A 20811-nucleotide genomic window follows, 5' to 3' on the forward strand; every position below is an offset into this window, starting at 1 on the left:
TTTCTGCTCTGATCTTTATGATGTAGTTCCTTCTACTCACGTTGGGTTTTGTTTGTTCTTTCTCTAGTTGCTTTAGGTGTAAGGTTATGTTGGGTGTTTTTGAGATTTCTTGTTTCTTGAGGTAAGATTTTATTGCTATAAAGTTCCCTGTTAGAACAGCTTTTGCTGCGTCCCATAGGTTTTGGATCATCGTGTTTCCATTGTCATTTTTCTCTAGGTATTTTTTGATTTCCTCTTTGATATCTTCAGTGATCTATTGGTTATTTTGTAACATATTGTTTAGCCTCCATGTGTTTGTGTTTTTTAACAGTTTTTTTTTCTTGTAGTGATTTCTAATCTCATAGGCTTGTGTTTCAAGAGGTTACTTGATATGATTTCAATTTTCTTAACTTTACTGATGCTTGATTTGTGACCCAAGATGTGATCTATCCTGGAGAATGTTCCATGTGCACTTGAAAAGAAAGTGTATTCTGCTGTTTTGGGATGGAAATATCCTATAAATATCAATTAAGTCTATCTAGTCTAATGTGTCATTTAAGGCTTGTGTTTCCATATTAATTTACTGTCTGGATGATCTATCCATTGGTATAAGTGGGATGCTAAAGTCCCTATTATTATGTTACTGTTGATTTTCCTTTTTATGGCTGTTAGCATTTGCCTTATATATTGAGGTGCCCCTATGTTGGGTACATATATATTTATAATTGTTATATCTTCTTCTTGGATTGATCCCTTGACCATTATGTAGTGTCCTTCTTTGTCTCTCTTAATAGTGTTTATTTTAAAGTCTATTTTGTCTGATATGAGAATTGTTACTCTAGCTTTCTTTTGACCTCCATTTGCATGGAATATCTTTTTCCATCCCCTCACTTTCAGTCTGTATGTATCTCTAGGTCTGAAATGGGTCTCTTGTAGACAGCATATATATGGGTCTTGTTTTTGTAGCCATTCAGCCAGTTTATGTCTTTTGGTTGGACCATTTAATCCATTTACATTTAAGGTAGTTAGCAATATGTATGTTCCTATTACTATTTTCTTAATCTTTTTGGGTTTGCTTTTGTAGGTCTTTTTCTTCTCTTGTGTTTCCTGCCTAGAGAATGTCTTTTAGCATTTGTTGTAAAGCTGGTTTGGTGGTGCTGAATTCTCTTAACTTTTGCTTGTCTGTAAAGATTTTAATTTCTCTTTCAAATCTGAATGAGATCCTTGCTGGGTACAGTAATCTTGGCAGTAGGTTTTTCCCTTTCATCACTTTAAATATGTCCTGCCACTCCCTTCTGGCTTGCAGAGTTTCTGCTGATGAATCAACTTAACCTTATGGAGATACCCTTATATGTTATTTGTTGCTTTTCCCTTGCTGCTTTTAATATTTTTTCTTTGTACTTAATTTTTGTTGGTTTGATTAATGTGTTTCTCCTTGGGTTTATCCTGTATGGGACTCTGCACTTCCTTGACTTGGTGACTATTTCCTTTCCCATCTTAGGGAAGTTGTCAACTATATTCTCTTCAAATATTTTCCCTAGACCGTTTCTCTTTCTCTTCTTCTGGGACCACTATAATTCAAATGTTGGTGTGTTTAATGTTGTCTTAGAGTCCTCTGAGACTGTCCTCATTTCTTTTCATTCTTTTTATTCTTTTCCACATCAGTGATTTCCATCATTCTATTTTCCAGCTCACTGATCTGTTCTTCTGCCCCAGTTATTCTGCTATTGATTCCTTCTAGTGTATTTTTCACTTCACTTATTGTGTTGTTCATCACTCTTTGTTTAGTTCTTCTAGGTCCTTGTTAAAAATTCCTTGTATTTTCTGTCTGTACCTGCATTCTTTTTCCAAGATCTTGCATCATCTTAACTGTCATTACTCTGAATTATTTTTCCAGTAGATTGACTATCATCTCCACTTCTTTGTTCTTCTGGGGTTTTATCTTGTTACTTCTTCTGGGACATATTCCTCTGCTGTGTCATTCTGTCTAACATTCTGTGATTTCAGCTTCCATTCTGGAGGCTGCAAGGTTGTAGTTCTTCTTGCATCTGCTGTCTATACTCTGGTGGATGAGGCTGTCTACGTGGGAAAAGCAACAAGTAACATACAACGGAATCCCTGTAAGGCTATCAGCTAATTTTTCAGAAGAAATTCTGCAGGCCAGAAATGAGTGGCAGGATATGAAAGGAAAAAACCTAAAACCAATAATACTCCACTCAGCAAGGCTCTCATTCAGATTCGACAGAGAAATCAATAGCTTTAAGCAAAAGCTAAAAAGAATTCAGCAGAACCAAACCAGCTTTATAACAAATGCTAAAGGAACTTCTCTAGACAAGAAACACAAGAAAAAAGAAAAAAAGAGGAAGGGGGAAAAAAAAAGGCCTACATACACAGACTGAAAACAAACAATTAAGAAAATGTTAATGGGAACATACATATTGATAATTACCTTAAAAGAAAATGGATTAAATGCTTGAACCAAAAGACATATATACTGGCTGAATGGATACAAAAACAAGACCAGTATATATTGTCTACAAGAGACCCACTTCATATCTATGGACACATACAGACTGAAAGTGAGGGAATGAAAAAAGGTACTCATGCAAATGGAGATCAAAAGAAAGCTGGAGTAGCAATACTCATATCAGACAAAATAGACTTTACAATAAAGACTGTTACAAGAGACAAAGAAGAACACCGCATAATGATCAAGGGATCAATCCAAGAAGAAAATATAACAATTGTAAAATATATATGCACCCAACATAGGAGAACCTCAATATATAGGGCAAATGCTAACATCCATAAAAGGGGAAATAATAGAGAGTAACACAGTAATAATGGGGGATTTTAACAACCCACTTACATCAATGGACAGATCATCCAGACAGAAAATCAATAAGGAAACACAGGCCTAAATGACACATTACACCAGATGGACTTAAATGATATTTATAGGACATTCCATCTGAAAGCAGCAGAATACATTTTCTTCTCAAGTGCACATGGAAAATTCTCCAGGATAGAGGACATGCTGGACCACAAAGAACCCCTTGGTAAATTTAGGAATATTGAAATCATATCAAGCTACTTTTCTGACCACAATGCTGTGAGATTAGAAATCAACTACAAGAAGGAAAACTGTAAAAACACAAACACCTGGTGGTTAAACAATATGCTACTAAACAATCAATGGATCACCAAAGAAATAATACCCAGAGACAAATGAAAACAAAAACACAACAATCAGAAACCTATGGGATGCAGGAAAAGCAGATATAAGAGGGAAGTCTATAGCAATACAATCTTACATCAAGAAACAAGAAAAAATGCTGGAACCTACCAAAAAATTTACCTTATACCCAAAGACAAAGAAGAAGACACAAAAAGATGGTAGGAGGAGCACACTCACTATAAAATCAAATCCCATACCTATCAATCAGGTGGGTGACCCACAAACTGAATAATTATACCACAGAAGTTCTCCCACAGGAGTGAAAGTCTTGAGCCACACATGAGGCTTCCCAGCCTGGGGGTATGGCAAATGGAGGAGGAGCCTGCAGAGAATATGGCTTTGAAGGCCAGCGGGGTTTGATCACAGGAACTCCACAGGACTGGGGGAAACATGAACTCCACTCTTGGAGGGTGCACATAAGATCTTGTGTGCACCAGGACCCAGGGAAAAAGCAGTGACCTCATAAGAGAATGAGCCAGACTTAGCTGCTAGTATTGGAGGGTCTCCTGTGGAGGCAAGGGGCAGCTGTGGGTCACTCCGGGGACAAGGACACTGGCAGCAGCAGCTCTGGTGAGTACTCATTGGTGTGAGCCCTCCTGGAGGCCACCATTTCCACCACAAGACTTAGCCCCACCCAAGAGCCTGGAGATTCCAGTACTGAGATGCCTCAGGCCAGACAAACAACAGGGCAGGAACACAGACTCACCATCAGCAGACAGGCTGCTTAAAGTCTTCCTGAGCATGGCCCTGCCAAACAGAGTTTCAAGACCCAGCACCACGCATCAACAAGCAGGAACCAGGCTTTCCCAAGAGTAAGACTGTACAAACCTTGTAAACAGTTTCATCCACCAGAGTGCAGACAGAAGAAGCAAGAAGAACTACAACCTGCAGCTCTGGAATGGAAACTGCAATCACAGAATGTTAGACAAAATGACACAACAGAGCAATACGTCCCAGAAGAAGAAACAAGATAAAACCTCAGAAGAACAAATAAGTGAAGCGGAGATAGGCAATCTACTGGAAAAAATAATTCAGAGATTCAGAGTAATAACAGTTAAGATGATCCAAGATCTTGGAAAAAGAATGCAGGTATAGATTGAGAAGATACAAGAAGTTTTAAACAAAGACCTAGAAGAACTATAGAACAAAAAAATAGAGATGAACATACAATACCAGAAATAAAAAATACACTAGAAGTAACTGAGATAGAAGAAAGAACAAGTGACCTGGAAAACAGAATGGTGGCAATCACTGCCACAGAACAGAATAAAGAAAAAAGAATTAAAAGAAATGAAGAGAGTATAAGAGATATCTGGGACAACATTAAATGCATCAATATTCACATTATAGGGGTCCCAGAAGGAGAAGAAAGGACCTCAGAAAATGTTTGAAGAGATAATAGCCAAAAACTCCCCTAACATGGGAAGGGAAACAGTCACCCTAGTCTAGGAAGCACAGAGTCCCAGGCAGGATAAACCCAAGGATGAACACACTGAGACACATAGTAATCAAACTGACAAAAATTAAAGACAAAGAAAAAATGTTAAAAGCAACAAGGGAAAAGCAACAAATAATATACAAGGGAACTCCAGTAAGGTTATCAGCTGAATTCTCAGAAGAAACTCTGCAGACCAAAAGGGATGGGCACAGTATATTTAAAGTAATGAAATGGAAGAATCTACATCCAAGCATACTCTACCCAGCAAGGCTCTTATTCATATTTGATGGAGAAATCAAAAGTTTTACAGACAAGCAAAAGTGAAGAGAATTTAGCACCACCAGTAGCTTTGCAACAAATGCTAAAGGAACTTCTCTAAGCAGAAAAGAAAAGGCCACTACTAGAAACAGGAAAATTATGAATGGAAAAGCTCACTGGTAAAGGCAAACATGAAGTAAATGTAGGAAATCATCTGTACACAAATATGATATCAAAACCAGCAAATGTGGGGCTTCCCTGGTGGCACAGTGGTTGAGAGTCCGCCTGCCAATGCAGGGGACACGGGTTCGTGCCCTGGTCCAGGAAGATCTCACATGCTGTGGAGCGGCTGGGCCCATGAGCCATGGCCACTGAGCCTGCACGTCTGGAGCCTGTGCTCCACAACAGGAGAGGCCACAACAGTGAGAGGCCTGCGCACCGAAAAAACAAAACAAAAACAAAAACAAGCAATTGTGAGAAGAGGAGAGCACAAGTGCAGGATATTGGAAATTCATTAGACATTAAAAGACCAGCAACTTAAAATAATCTTGCTTATATATAGAGTGTTATATCAAATCCTCATGTTAACCACAACTGAAAATCTACAAGAGATACACACACAACACTAAAGTTAGTCATCAAATCACAAGACAAGAGAACAAAAGAGGAAGGGAAGAAAAAAGACCTACAAAAATAAATCCAAAACAATTGAGAAAATGGCAATAGGAATATACATATCAATAATTACCTTAAATGAAAATGGATTAAATGCTCCAACCAAAAGACATAGACTGGCTGAATGGATATGAAAACAAGATGCATATATATGCTGTCTACAAGAGACCCACTTCAGATCTAGGGACACATACAGACTGAAAGTGAGGGGATGGAAAAAGGTACTCAATGTGAATGAAATTAAAAGAAAACTGGAGTAGCAGTACTCAAATCAGACAAAATAGACTTTAAAATAAAGACCATTACAAGAGTCAAAGAAGGACACTACATAATGGTCAAGGGATCAATCCAAGAAGATACACCAACTGTAAATATATATGTACCCAACATAGGAATACCCCGATATATAAGGCAAATATTAACAGCCATACACGGAGAAATCAACAGTAACACAATAATTGTGGGGGGTTTTAATACCCCACTTTCATCGATGGACAGATCTTTGAGATAGAAAATCAGTAAGGAAACACAGGCCTTAAATGACACATTAGACCAGATAGACTTAATTGATATTTATAGAGCCTTCCATCCAAAAGCAGCAGAATACACATTCTTCTCAAGTGCACATAGAACATTCTCCAGGATTGACCACATGCTGGACCACAAAGTGAGACTCAGTAAATTTAAGATAGCAAGAAAAAAACTGTAAAACTGGGGGCTTCCCTGGTGGTGCAGTGGTTGAGAGTCCGCCTGCCGATGCAGGGGACACAGGTTCATGCCCTGGTCCGGGAAGATCCCACATGCTACAGAGCAGCTGGGCCCGTGAGCCATGGCTGCTGAGCCTGCGTGTCTGGAGCCTGTGCTCCGCAATGGGAGAGGCCTCAACAGTGAGAGGCCTGCATACCACTAAAAAAAAAAAAAAACAAAACTGTAAAACTCACAAACACAAGGAGGCTAAGAAATATGCTACTAAAAAACCAGTGGATCACTGAAGAAATTAAAGAGGAAATGAAAAATACCTAGAGAAAAATGAAAATGAAAACCTGATCCAAAACCTATGGGGTGCAGCAAAAGCAGTCCTAAGAGAGGAGTTTATAGTAATAAAATCTTACCCCAGAAAACAAGAAAAAATAAATAACCTAGACTTAGACCTAAAGGAACTAGAGAAAGAAAAACAAATAAAACCTAAAGTCAGTAGAAGGAAAGAAATCCAAAAATTTAGAGCAGAAATAAATGAAACAGAAATGAAGAAAGAAATATAAAAGGTCAATGAAACTAAAAGCTGGTTCTTTCAAAAGATAAACAAAATGAGTAAACCTTTAGTCAGACTCATCAAGAAAAAAATGGGAGAAAAGATGTTAAAAAAAGAAAAGAAAAAAGAAAAAAATGGGAGAGGGATCAAATCAATAAAATGAGAAATGAAAAAGGAGATGTTACAATGGACACCACAGAAATACAAAGGATCTTAAGAGACTACTACAAGCAACCATATGCCAACAAAATAGACAGCCTCAAAGAGACAGACAAATTCTTAGAAAGGAACAATCTCCCAAGACTGAACTAGGAAGAAATAGAAAATATGAACAAACCAATCACAAGTACTGTAATTGAACCTGTGATTTTGAAAATTCCAACAAACGAAAGTCCAGGACCAGATGTCTTCATACAGACACAGGTGAATTCTATCAAACATTTAGAGGTGAGTTAATACTTATCCTTCTGAAACCATTTCAAAAAATTGCAGAGGCTGAAAAACTCCCAATCTCATTCTGTGAGCCCACCATGATGCCAAAACCATCACCCTGATGCCAAAACCAGACAAAGATACCACACACACAAAAATTACAGGTCAATATCACTGATGAATACAAATGCAAAAATCCTAAACAAAATATTAGTAAACTGACTCCAACAATACATTAAAAGGGTCAAGTAGGATTTATCCCGGGGATGCAAGGATTTTTTAATATCAGCAAATCAGTGTGTTACACCATATTAACAAAGTGAAGAATAGAAAGCATATGATCATCTCGATAGATGCAGAAAAAGATTTTGACAAAATTCAATGCCCAATTATAATAAAAACTCTCCAGAAAGTGGGCACAGAGTGAACCTACCTCAGCATAATAAAGGCATACATGACAAATCCACAGCTAGCATCACGCTCAATGGTGAAAAGCTGAAAGCATTTCCTTTAAGATCAGGAACAAGATAAGAGGTTCACTCTTGCCACTTTTATCCAACATAGTTTTGGAAGTCCTAGCCATGGCAAGCAGAGGTGAAAAAGAAATAAAAGGAATCCAAATTGGAAGAGAAGATGTAAAACTGTCACTGCAGATGACATGATACTATACATAGAGAATCTTCAAGATGCCATCAGAAAACTACTAGAGCTCATCAATGAATTCTGTAAAGTTGTAAGATACAAAATTAACACACAGAAATCTCTTGCATTTCCAAACAGTCACAACAAAATATCAAAATGAGACATTACAGAAACAATCTCATTTACCATCACATCAAAAAGAATAAAATGTCTAGGAATAAACCTACGTAAGGAAGCAAAAGGCCTGTACACTGAAAAGTATAAGATGCTGATGAAACAAATCAAAGATGACACAAACAGATGGAGATATACCATGTTCTTGGATTACAAGAATCAATATTGTCAAAATGACTCTACTACCCAGGGAAATCTACAGATTCAATGCAATCCCTATCAAATTACCAATGACATTTTCCACAGAACTAGAACAAACAATCTTAAAATTTGTATGAAGACATAAAAGACCCCCAATAGTCAAAGCAATCTTGAGGAAGAAAAACAGAGCTGGAGGAATCAGGCTCACTGACTTCAGACTATACTACAAATCCACAGTCATCAAAACATTATGATACTGGCATAAAAAGAGAAATATAATTCAGTGGAACAGGATAGAAATCCCAGAAATAAACCCACGCTCCTATGCTCAATTAATCTATGACAAAGGATGCAAGACTATACAATGGAGGAAAGAGAAGTCTCTTTGATAAATGCTACTGGGAAAACTGGACAGCTACAAGTAAAATGAAATAATAACATTCTTTAACACCATACACAAAAATAAACTCAAAATGTATGAAAGACAGTGTAAGACGACACTATAAAACTCTTAGAGGAAGAGATAAGCACAACACTCTTTGACATAAATTGCAGGAATATCTTTTTCAAGCCACCTTCTAGAGTAATGGAAATAAAAACAAAAATAAGCAAATGGGACATAATTAAACTCAAAAACTTTTGCACAGCAAAGGAAACCATAAAAAAATGAAAATACAACACACAGAATTGGAGAAAATATTTGCAAACTATGCTACCGACAAAGGATTAGTCTCCAAAATTTACAAACAGCTCATGTGGCTCAATATCAAAACAAACAAACAAACAACCCAATCAAAAAATGGGCAGAAGACCTAGATAGACATTTCTCCAAAGAAGACATACAGATGGCCAACAGGCACCTGAAAAGGTGCTCAACATCGCTAATTATTAGAGAAATGCACATCAAAACTACCATGAGATATCACCTCATACCAGTCAGAATGGCCATCATCAAAAAATCTTCAAACAATAAATGCTGGAGAGGGTGTGGAGAAAAGGGAACCCTTCCACACTTGGTAGGAATGTAAATTGGTACAGCCACAATGGAGAACAGGAAGGAAAGTTCCTTAAAAAAGTAAATAAAGAGCTAACATACAATCCAGCAATGTCACTCCTGGGCATATATCCAGAGAAAAAGATGCTTTGAAAGGATATATGCACCCCAATGTTCATTGCAGCACTGTTTACAATAGCCAAGACATGGAAGCAACCTAAATGTCCATCAACAGAGGAATGGATAAAGAAGATGTGGTACATAATCAGCCATAAAAAGAATGAAATATTGCCATTTGCAGCAACATGGATGGACCTACAGAATACTATACTTAGTGAAGTAAGTCCAACAGAGAAAGACAAATATTATATCACTAATATAAAAACAATACAAATGAAATTTATATATAAAACAGAAACAGACTCACAGACATAGAAAACAAACTTATGGTTACCTAAGGGGAAAGGGTGGGCACGAGGGGTAAATTAGGGGTATGAGGTTTACAGATACAAACTACTATACATAAAATAGATAAGCAACAAGGATTTACTGTATAGCAGAGAGAACTATATTCAACATCTTGTAATAACATACAATGGAAAATAATCTGAAAAATATATATATAACTGAATTACACTGCAGTACATCTGAAAATAACCAAGTATCATATGTAAATCAACTATACTTCAGTTAGAAAAAGGAATACTCTCACCAGCAAAGTTGTCCTTCAGAATTGAAGTAGAGATAAAGAGTTTTCCAGACAAGCAAAGCTAAAGGAGTTTATCACCACTAAACTAGCCATACAACAAAGGTTAAAAGGACTGCTTTAAGCTGAAATGAAAGGGTGCTGATCAGTAACAGGAAAACATATGAAAGCATAAATCTCACTGGTTAAGATAATCATATAGTAAAATTCAAAATAATCTTATATTGTAAAGGTGGTGAGTTAATCACCTATAGAACTATTATGAAGGTTAATAAACAATAGTAGTAAAAATAACTAACATAAATAATTGTTAACACAGAAAAAGACGTAAATTGTGACATCAAAAACATAAAATGTGGAGGACAGGAGTAAAAATGTAGAGCTTTAGAATGACTTAAATTTAAGTTATCATCAACTTAAAATACACTGTTATAAGATGTTTTAAGTAAGCCTCCTCTAAGATCACGAACAAGACAAGGATGCTCATTCTCACAACTTTTTTTTTTTTTTTTGCAGTATGCGGACCTCTCACTGTTGTGGCCTTTCCCATTGTGGAGCACAGGCTCTGGACGCGCAGGCTCAGTGGCCATGGCTCATGTGCCCAGCTGCTCTGCGGCATGTGGGATCTTCCCGGACCGGGGCACGAACCCGTGTCCCCTGCATCAGCAGGCGGACTCTCAACCACTGCGCCACTAGGGAAGCCCTCACAACTTTTATTCATCCTGGTATTGGAAATTTTAGCTAGAGCAATTAGGCAAGAAAGAGAAATAAAAGGTATCCAAATCAGAAGGGAAGAAGTAAAATTTCACTATTTGCAGATGACATATTATTTATAGAAAATCCTAAAGACTCCACCAGAAAACTGTTTGAACTAATTAATGAATTCAACAACGTTGCAGGATACAAAATCAGTATCTGAAAATTGTTGCATTTTTCTATGCTAACAACAAATATTAGAATGAGAAATTAAGAAAACCATCCATTTACAACTGAATCAGAAAAATAAAATGCCTAGGAATAAATTTAACCAGGTGGGTGAAAGACCTGTACCCTGAAAAATATATGACATTTATGAAAGTAACTGAAAAAGGTACAAATTGAAATATATTTTGTGCTCATGGATTGGAAGAAGTAATGTTGTTAAAATACCTGTATTACTGAAGCAATCTCCAGATTCAATGCAATCCTTATCAAAATTCCAATGGCATTTTTTTTATAGAAAGAACAAAAAAATTCTAAAATTTGTATGAGACCACAAAGGACCACAAATAGCCAAAGCAATCCTGAGAAAGAACAAAGCTGGATGCATCATGCTCCCTGATTTCAAACTATATTACAAAGCTATAGTAATCAATATAGTGTTGTATTGGCATAAAACAGACATATAGATCAATCGAACAAAATAAGGAGCCCAGAAATAAACCCATGTATATATGGTCAAATAGATCATGACAAAGAAACCAAGAATATACAATGGGAAAGAATGGTCTCCTCAATAAATGATGTAGGGAAAACAGTACAGCCACATGCAAAAGAATGAAATGGACCACTACCTTACGCCATACTAACTAACAAACAAACTACTAAGTACTAACTACAAAATAATACTACTAACTAACTACTAACACATAAAAACTCAAATGGATTAAAGAATTGAATGTAAGGCCTGAAATCATAACACTCTTAGAAGAGAAACCGTAAACAAAATGAAAAGACAACCCATGGAATCGGAGAAAATATTTGCAAATGATGTGACTGACAAGGAATTAATTTCCAAAATATACAAACAAGTCAAACAGTTTAATATATAAAAAAAATCCAATCAAAAAATGGGCAGAAGACTCAATAGACATTTCTCCAAAGAAGACATACAGATAGCCAACAGGCACATGAAAAGATGCTCAACATGGATAATTTTTAGAGAAATGCAAATCAAAACCACAATGAGGTATCATCTCACGCCAATCAGCATGGACATCATCAAAAAGCCTACAAATAATAAACGCTGGAGAGGGTGTGGAAAAAAGGGAGCCCCCCTTCACTGTTGGTAGGAATGTAAATTGGTGTAGCCACTATGGAGAACAGTATTGAGGTTCCTTAAAAAACTAAAACCCGAACTACCATATGATCCTGCAATCCCATTCCTGGGCATATATCCAGAAAAGACAAAAACTAAATCAAAACAATATATGCATTCCAATATTCATAGCAACACTATTTACAATAGCCAAGACATGGAAGCAACCTAAATGTCCATTGACAGATGAATGGATAAAGAAGATGTGGTGTGTGTATACACACACACACATATATATTTATATAATAGAATATTATTCAGCCATAAAAAAGAATGAAATAATGCTATTTGCAGCAACATGGTGGACCTATCATACTAAGTAAAGTCAGAGGAAGAAAAATATAATATGATATCCCTTATATGTGGAATCTAAAAAACATGATACAAACGAACTTATTTACAAAACAGAAATAGACTCACAAACATAGAAAACCAACTTATGGTTACCAAAGGGGAAAGAAGGGGCGGTGAGGGGAGGGATAAATTAGGCATTTGGGATTAACATATACACACTACTACATATAAAATAGATAACCAACAAGGACATACTGTATAGCACAGGGAACTATATTCAATATTTTATAATAACCTATAATGGAAATGAATCTGAAAAAAGAATACATATATTCATATTTTATATATATATATATATATATATATATATATATATATATATATATATATATATATACTGAATAACTTTAAAAAGAAAACTCCTAGAAGAAAACATAAGTGGTAAGCTCCTTGGCATCATTCTTGCCAAGTGGGACTATATCAAACTAAAAAACTTCTGCACTGTATCAACTAAATGAAAAGGCAATCTATTGAATGGGAGGAAATATTTGCAAATCATATGTCTCACAAGGGGCTAAATTCCAAAATATTAAAAACTCATACAACTCAATAGCAAAAAAACTCCAAACAATCTGATTAAAAAATGGGCAGAAGCTCTGGATAGACATTTTTCCAAAGATGACATACAGCTAACCAACTGGTACATGAAAAAATGCTCAACATCACTAATCATCAGAGAAATGTGAATCAAAACCACTATGAAATATTACCTCACACCTGTTAGAATGACATTATCAGAAAGAAATAATTATTGGCAAAGATGTGGTAAAATGGGAACGTTTGTGCACTGTTAGTGGGAATGTAAATTGGTGCAGCCCCTGTGGAAAACAATGTGAAGGTTCTTCAAAAAAATTAAAACATAACTACCATATAATCCAGCAATTCCACTTCTAGTCATTTATCTGAGGAAAATGATAACACTCTCTCAAAAAAGATATATGCATTCCCACATTTTAAAATACATCTCTATTAGAGTATAATTGCTTCGCAATACTATGTTGTACAACAAAGCAAATCAGCCATATGCATACATATATCCCCATATCCCCTACCTCTTGATCCTCCCTCCCACCCTCCCTAACCCACCCCTCTAGGTGGTCACAAAGCACCGAGCTGATCTCCCTGTGCTATGCGACTGCTTCCCACTAGCTATCTATTTTACATTTGGTAGTGTATATATGTCGACGCTACTCTCACTTTGCCCCAGCTTCCCCCTCCCCCCTGCATCCTCAAGTCCGTTCTCTACGTCTACGTCATGTAAATCTCCACATTTTTTACAGTATTATTTACAACAACCAAGACATGAAAGCAACCTTAGTGTCCATTGATGGATGAATAGATTCATTCATATAAATTAATATAAATATATATAGTATATATACACACTATATATATCAAATACATACACACACATATATACAACGGTGTTGTATTCCACCATAAAAAATGAAATCATGAATTTGTGGCCACAGGGGTGGACCTTGAGGGTATTATGCCAAGTGTAATAAGTCAGACAGAGAAAGACAGAAACTGTATGATCGCACTTATATGTGTAGAATCCAAAACAAATGAAAACAAATCTGAGCTTATGGACACAGAGAACAGTTGTTGGTTACCAGAGGTGAGGGGTGAGAGGTGGGTAAAATGCGTGAAACAGCAAAGGTACAAACTTTTATTATAAAATAAATTATGAGGATGTAATATACAGCATGGTGACTATAGTTAATCATACCCTATTTTATATTTGAAAGTTGCTGAGAGAGTAGGTCATAAAAGTTCTAATCACAAGAAAAAGCACTATGTCTAGTGATAGAGGTTAACTAGTCTTATTGTGGTGATTAATTTGCAATATATACAAATATTGAATCAGTATGTTGTACACCTGAAACGAAAAGAATGTATGTCAACTATATCCCAAAAAGTCAATGTTAGCTAATATTTATATTATTCTTTGCAGATATTATTTCTTTTGCTTTTCAGGTACCTTTATGATCTTTTCTTTGTCTTGGTGTTCAATTTCATTATGATTTGTCTAGGTTTGGATTTACTTCTATTTATCTTTTTAAAAGTTTGTTTTTCTTCCATATCCTATGAATTCATATCTTTACATCTTTATTTTTATAATTCTCAGCTATAATCTCTTCAAATATTGTCTCTTCCTCATTCTCTATTGTATCTTTCTGACACCCCAATTATATGACACTCCAATTTTAAAGATGTTAGAACTTATCATTATAAACTAAACGTCTTTTAAACTCTAATATTTTCTAAGCCCTCTCTTCTCTGAGCTAATAATTTTGTTTCTAGTTTCATAATTCTTTCTTCAGCTGTGCCTAATCTGTTCTTTATCCCCTGAGATTATATTTTTAACTTTTTTTTCCACTCCTAGGGGTTTGATTGTTTTCAAAGCTTGTCTCCATTTTTGTTGGTGATTTATTTTCTTGATGAGCATTTGAGTATCTCTTTTACTTCTTTATACATTTAAACACTTCTATTATTTTTTGTTTTCTGGCCAATAATTCTAATATCTGAAGTCTTGGGTGGGTGTTGGAGGAGGTAATCAAGAGGACATGACCTCCAGTTGGCTCTCAAGCTGGACACAGCAGTCAGAGGCTTTTCACCTCTCTCCCTGTGCTTGGAATGTACACTGTCCCCCGTTCCCACAATGGGAACCATTTTCAAGGATGCAGCCTTGAGAGAACAACGTGTTATTGAGACTTTCTGGATGGCATGTGTGACTGACCTTCTACATAAACTTTCAAAATTTTGGCGGGGGGGTCAGTGCAGAGATCTCCTTGTCTTGCAGCTGCTCAAGAGAAGCTTCATATGGAAGTTCCCTGCCCTCTGTGTATGGGGACCAGTTTCACATTTCATCTGGGACGCTCTTGAAGCAATTGCAAACTAACTGTGGGGGACAGGAATCTCTGCTGGTTGTTGTTTCTGCTGTTTCTTGTTTATGGAATCTTGAAAGGATTGAGGTATGTCCCTTCAGAAAGACAAATATCATATGATATCACTTATATGTGGAATCTAAAAAATATGATACAAATTAACTTATTTACAAAACAGAAATAGACTCACAGATTTCAAAAACAAAATTCTGATTACCAAAGGGGAAACATGGTGGGGAGGGATAACTTAGGAGTTTGGATTAACATATAGACACTAGTGTATATAAAATAGATAATCAACAAGGACCTACTGCATAGCACAGGGAACTTTATATTCTGTAATAACCTATTGGGAAAAGAATCTGAAAAAGAATGGATATATGTATATGTATCCACTGAATCACTGAATTACTTTGTGGTACACCTGAAGCTAACACAATATTGTAAATCAACTATACTCCAGTATAAAAAAATTTTTAATAATTTAAAATTAGACTAAGAAACCTACTAGAGCATATCACTAATATAAATCAAGAACAAAGAAACATAGCAAAGTCTCAAGCACAAATATTAGGTATAAAAACATAATACTTGAAGTAAAAGACCTAATAGGTAGGCTAGATAGCAGAATGGATATGACTGAGGAACAAATCATTAAATTGGAAGATCTGATAGAGGAAATATCCCTGAAGGAGAGAACAAAGACAAGGGATTTTTTTCATTTAGAAAGACTAATACTCAGATAATGGGAATTTTAGAAAGAAGGAGAAATAAAATTGAAGAACTCATGAAAAAAAAAACTTTCTTGGAATTAGAAAAAAAGATGAAGACCTCAGATTGAAGACATCACAGAATGACAAAGAAGATGATAAGGGCAGAGCCACATGTAGGCAAATGGTAGTAAAATTTAACAACCTCAAAGACAAATTCCAAAAGCTGATAAAGAGAAGATTACATACAAATGAATGAGTATTAAATTTCCATCAGATTTCCAACAACAACACAATGAAAGGAAAAGAAGAAATATACCTGTAATAACCCAGAATGAAAAGTCTAGAAAATAATATAATGAGAATTGGGAAATAGAGGAGACAAAAGGATATGAGATTAAACTATTATTTTTGCCTTATGCTATCAGTATATATATCAACATTTCTTTTTAGATATAAGAAAGGATATAAAAGAAATGAAAATGGGAGACTAAAGAAATATGTCCATTCTTAATTAATGCTTCTCTCCTTAAAGAAACAAAACACAGTGAGGTTTCCTTCCCTCTCATTCTTCTAAGTTAGTCCTGTAAGCTTGCAAGGACAGTGAAATGAGAATGAAAGTGACGTGTCACTTCCAGACAAACACATTTCATTTCTGTGAGAAACTGCCATTTCCTTTCCCCAGCCTCAGTAACTGATGAAGTCTATGTTGAGATGGAGTCTTGGTAAGCCTGGGAACCTGAGTGCCTATGATGAGCAGAGCCCTACTATCAAATCTTGTTAGTAGCAAATAAACTCTGTATGCAGCAAATGAGGTCTTGGAATTGATTGTTACGGCATTGTAACTGAGCCTCTGCTTACTGACAAAGATGTATGCATATATTTCTAAGACATTTCTCACTTATTTATTGCTATTCCTTAAGGGCTTATCTGAGAAAAGAAATTGTAAAGTCTTGCCAGATCCTCTCCCTAGTTACCTGACTTCAGAGACTGACTAATGGACTGTTGGGTTATGTCCAGCAACACCTTAGATGCCTTTCCAAAGAGTATGTGAGTCCTCCCCGAGCTAAGGAGTGCTAATAAACCTCTACTTTTAATAACTAAAGTGAAAAAATGATTGCTTTTGTGCTTAGAAACATGATATCATGTGCTTTATGATATCCAATTGGTCTTTGAAAGAGGTCCTCCGAAGAGCTGTATGGCAGGGCCCTCTAGAGGGAACCCTGAACAAGAAACAGGGAACTGGGCTATTTCCAGACGGAAGAAGTACAAATGGTGGGACAGGAAGCATTCTTGGGAACTGTTGACCAGATAAATATTGAAAAGAATGACCACCAGGAGATTCTGTTGCTGGTGAGATTACTTGTGCTAAGAGAAGCTGCTGAGAGATATTGCTGGAAACATCAAGCTAGAGCTGTGCTTCTCAAACTTGAATGTGCAGGTGAATCACCTGGGAATCTTGTTAAAATACAGACTAATTCAGTACATCTGGGCTGGGGTGGGGCAGGATTGAACACTTCTAACAATCTCCCAAGTAATGCCAAGGCTACTGGTCCTCGTTCTGCACTTTTAGGAGCTAGTGTAATTGTTCTCGCTCATGACTGCACATTCAAGTCAGCTGGAGAGCTGTAAAAATGATAATGTCACCTCTAGATATTCTGATTTAATTAGTCTGGAAGTGGCCTAGCATCAGGAGCTTCAGAGGCTCCCCGGGGGATTTGAATGTGCAACCAAAGTTAAGAACCAATGAGAGAAACCTTTGGGCTCCTTCCAGTGGGCATAACATCAAGGACATAGTTGACCCCACCCAAGATATTGTTGACCCTATAATTCTTTCTCACAAGAGTCCTCAACCAACTACTGGCATCCATAGAGGAGAGGAGAGTTTCCTAGCACTTTAGAAACAATGATAATTACAGTTAGGAATAACATTTCCTGAGCACTTATTATATGCCAACAAATTTACAAATTACATTAATTCTCCCATTTACTCATTACCAAATGTTATAGGGTAGGTACCATTACCTACTTAATAGATGAAAAGATTGAGGTTTAGAGAGACCAAGTAACTTGCCTGAAGCCACCTAGCAATTAAATTATGAATCTAGAAATAGTACCAGGCAAACTAATGCCAGAGGCCATATGTTTAATCACCATACTGCTCAGTGCTTTGCAGTAAGAAAAAAATGCATAATCATTTTCTCTATCAAACTCCATGGAGACAAGCCCATAAACTGTAAGTGGGAACTTAAATGATCTATAGAGAAACTCTAAATACAAACCAGGCCACTGTTTGAAAAAATAAGAAATTTCACATATTAAGCACCTATCATGACCCAAAGGTTTATCCCTGTACAGAATATGTGTAATTTAGCCTCTCTCCAGACACTTCCTCCCTGTCTCTCCACCTCGTTCTATATGACTTTTCTAGAATCATCTGTTCTTAGTTACATGGGGAAAACATACACCTGTGTGAGAATGGGTTATAGGCCACTTTTCCAGGTTTACCTTGTTCCTACCAGTCTCAGGTATCTGTTCATTGTATAGCTTCTCCCTGCCTAGAACTTCTCATTATGCTGTTTGGGGCATCTGGTGAGCCCTGAGGGACAGTAGAGGAAAGGGCACACCACCCTTTACTTAGGAAGGCACAGTGTTTACTGCTCCTCCATTAATTTTCAGAGTACCAATGCCCAACACAGGGCTGGACAAGAAACAGACTTTATCAGATAACTACTGAAGAATAACTAGAGAAAACTGCAACACAGGGGAAAACAACATTTGATGCTAAATATTGGGTTGGCCAAAAAGTTCATTCAGCATATTGCAGAATTTAACCAAGAGCCTCCTCTGCTGAGATGTTGCCACCATTCCTGAGAAGACTGAGCTATACTGTTTTATTTGACAATGCTGCTTTTCTTGTTAGTACCCTGGCTTTGAGGCTACAGCTTGGGGAGACAAGACACATCAAACAGTCTCTGTGCTGTCATCATTGAAAGATGATATACTTTAATTTTACTGGGAGGCTGTATGGCTTTTTTTCAGAGAGACAAGGATTGAAGCTTCTTCCTATTATTTAATACCTCTGCGACCTTGGACAACTTACTTATCCTTTCCACTTTCATATACAAAAGTGTGTTAATAATTTTACCTAATCAAGAGGAAAATGTCATCAGAATCACCAAATAATATGTCCTTTGCATGTTTCCCTCCCCAACAACAATTTATCATACAACCACAGACAAAAGTGTCTTCCTGGAAGTTTTGGGATCCAGGTAGGAAACAGGGAAACCCAAGTGCAGTCCAAGAACAGAGAGAGCCATTTTGTTAAGTAGGCTCATACCAAGGTAGCTGACTCACTGACCATGGTCCCAGCTACAGAAACAGAAACAGCTCTCTACCCATGGGAAACTTGGCTATAGCTCTGTTTGCCTTGGTCCTGTCACCAGCATCATACACCAAGGGACCCAAGAAGAGTCATGCCCACTCTGTATCTGTTAATAGACGTACAGTCCTTGGTCCCAGATGTGGAAACTGAAGTGACCTGTGAACCAACTCCAGCCCCTCTTGGCTATAGTCTGGGAGACCCAGAGGTAAGCCCACCAAACTTGGTCAGACTGTAGATACTAAAAGGGCCTTGTAAATGAGTAAAGGCCATTTAGATAAGATAACTAACATCATACTCACTGGTGAAAAGCTGAAAGGTTTTCTTGTAAAATCAGGAACAAGACAGGGATGCCCACTGTTACCACTTGTATTAAACATAGTATCAGAAGTCCTAGCCAGAGCAATTAGGCAAGAAAAGAAATAAAAAGCATCCAAATCAGAAAGAAAGAAGTAAAATTGTATCTGTTTGCAAGTGACATGATCTTATATATAGGAAACTCTAAAGACTCCACCAAAAAACTTTTAGATTAAATGAAGTCAGTAAAGTTGCAGGATACAAAATCAACATACACAAAATCAGTTGCTTTTCTATACATAATAAAATAACTGAGAAATAAATTAAAAATCTCATTTACAATAGAATCATAAACAGCAAAGTAAGTACTCATACATTCTGGGAAAAAATAGCAATGTAGGAGATCCCAACTTCCCCATCCTCCCACCATGATCAGTGATTAGACAGCTATCCACAAAGAAAAACAGCTTCCAGAGACCCCTAGATTCCACTTAGGAAGTTTTAGCAATACCATGGAACAAAAAAACCAGAGTAATTGCACGAGAAGAAAAGAAAGAAAACTTCATTTTGCCTGCATTATACTATCCCCCAAGTTGGCATCATGCAGCACCAAGAAGAAACTTCCCAGCTAGAAAGAATTCCTTTCACCAAGAAAGGAAGAGTGGGGTGAGTCACTAGCTTCTGTAGCCTTTCCTAGCACATCATTAATGTCTAGCTTTGGTTTTACCCCACCCAGATAAACAAAGAGAGCTGGCCAGGAACAAGAAAGAAAAGCAGAGGCTATCATTAGCAAACACATAGCAAGAGTGATTATGGTTCACAAAGACCTGCTCTGCAGACAAACTAGCAGCTTCTGCAACTGGCAGTCAAGGGTCAGCTACGTAGATCTTACCAGTTGCCCCATAGGTATTTATGTTTGCTAACGCCAACCTTACCTCAGTGCCTCCCTACCCCCTCCCCACCCCGTATTCTCTCTCTCAGCCTTCACACCACCACTAGAGCCCAGGTTCACAATGACAGCCATCCAAGCTCTCTGTGCCTGTGCAAGTATAAAATATCAGATACCCGGCTCCTTCCCTGTCCCCCACCAGAGCCTAAGAGGTATGCTGGCAGCTAACTCAGCCTTCTCCAGCTGCATGAGTGCAAGAAAACATCATAGTGTTTCTATATT

The 20811-nt window shown here is 36.9% G+C and overlaps 1 long non-coding RNA gene across 1 annotated transcript in view; it reads right to left on the reverse strand.

Moving 5' to 3' along the window:
• Positions 1-1345: 1345 nt before the first annotated feature.
• The window catches only part of LOC309960930, a 54528-nt gene continuing 35062 nt past the window's right edge, over positions 1346-20811 (reverse strand). Inside the window, exon 3 of the long non-coding RNA XR_014326152.1 lies at positions 1346-2058. This is a non-coding gene — a long non-coding RNA (uncharacterized lncRNA). The remainder of the gene's footprint in view (positions 2059-20811) is intronic.

Source organism: Leucopleurus acutus, assembly GCF_964270905.1.
Source record: "Leucopleurus acutus genome assembly, chromosome: 4".
Taxonomy (NCBI): Eukaryota; Metazoa; Chordata; class Mammalia; order Artiodactyla; family Delphinidae; genus Leucopleurus; species Leucopleurus acutus.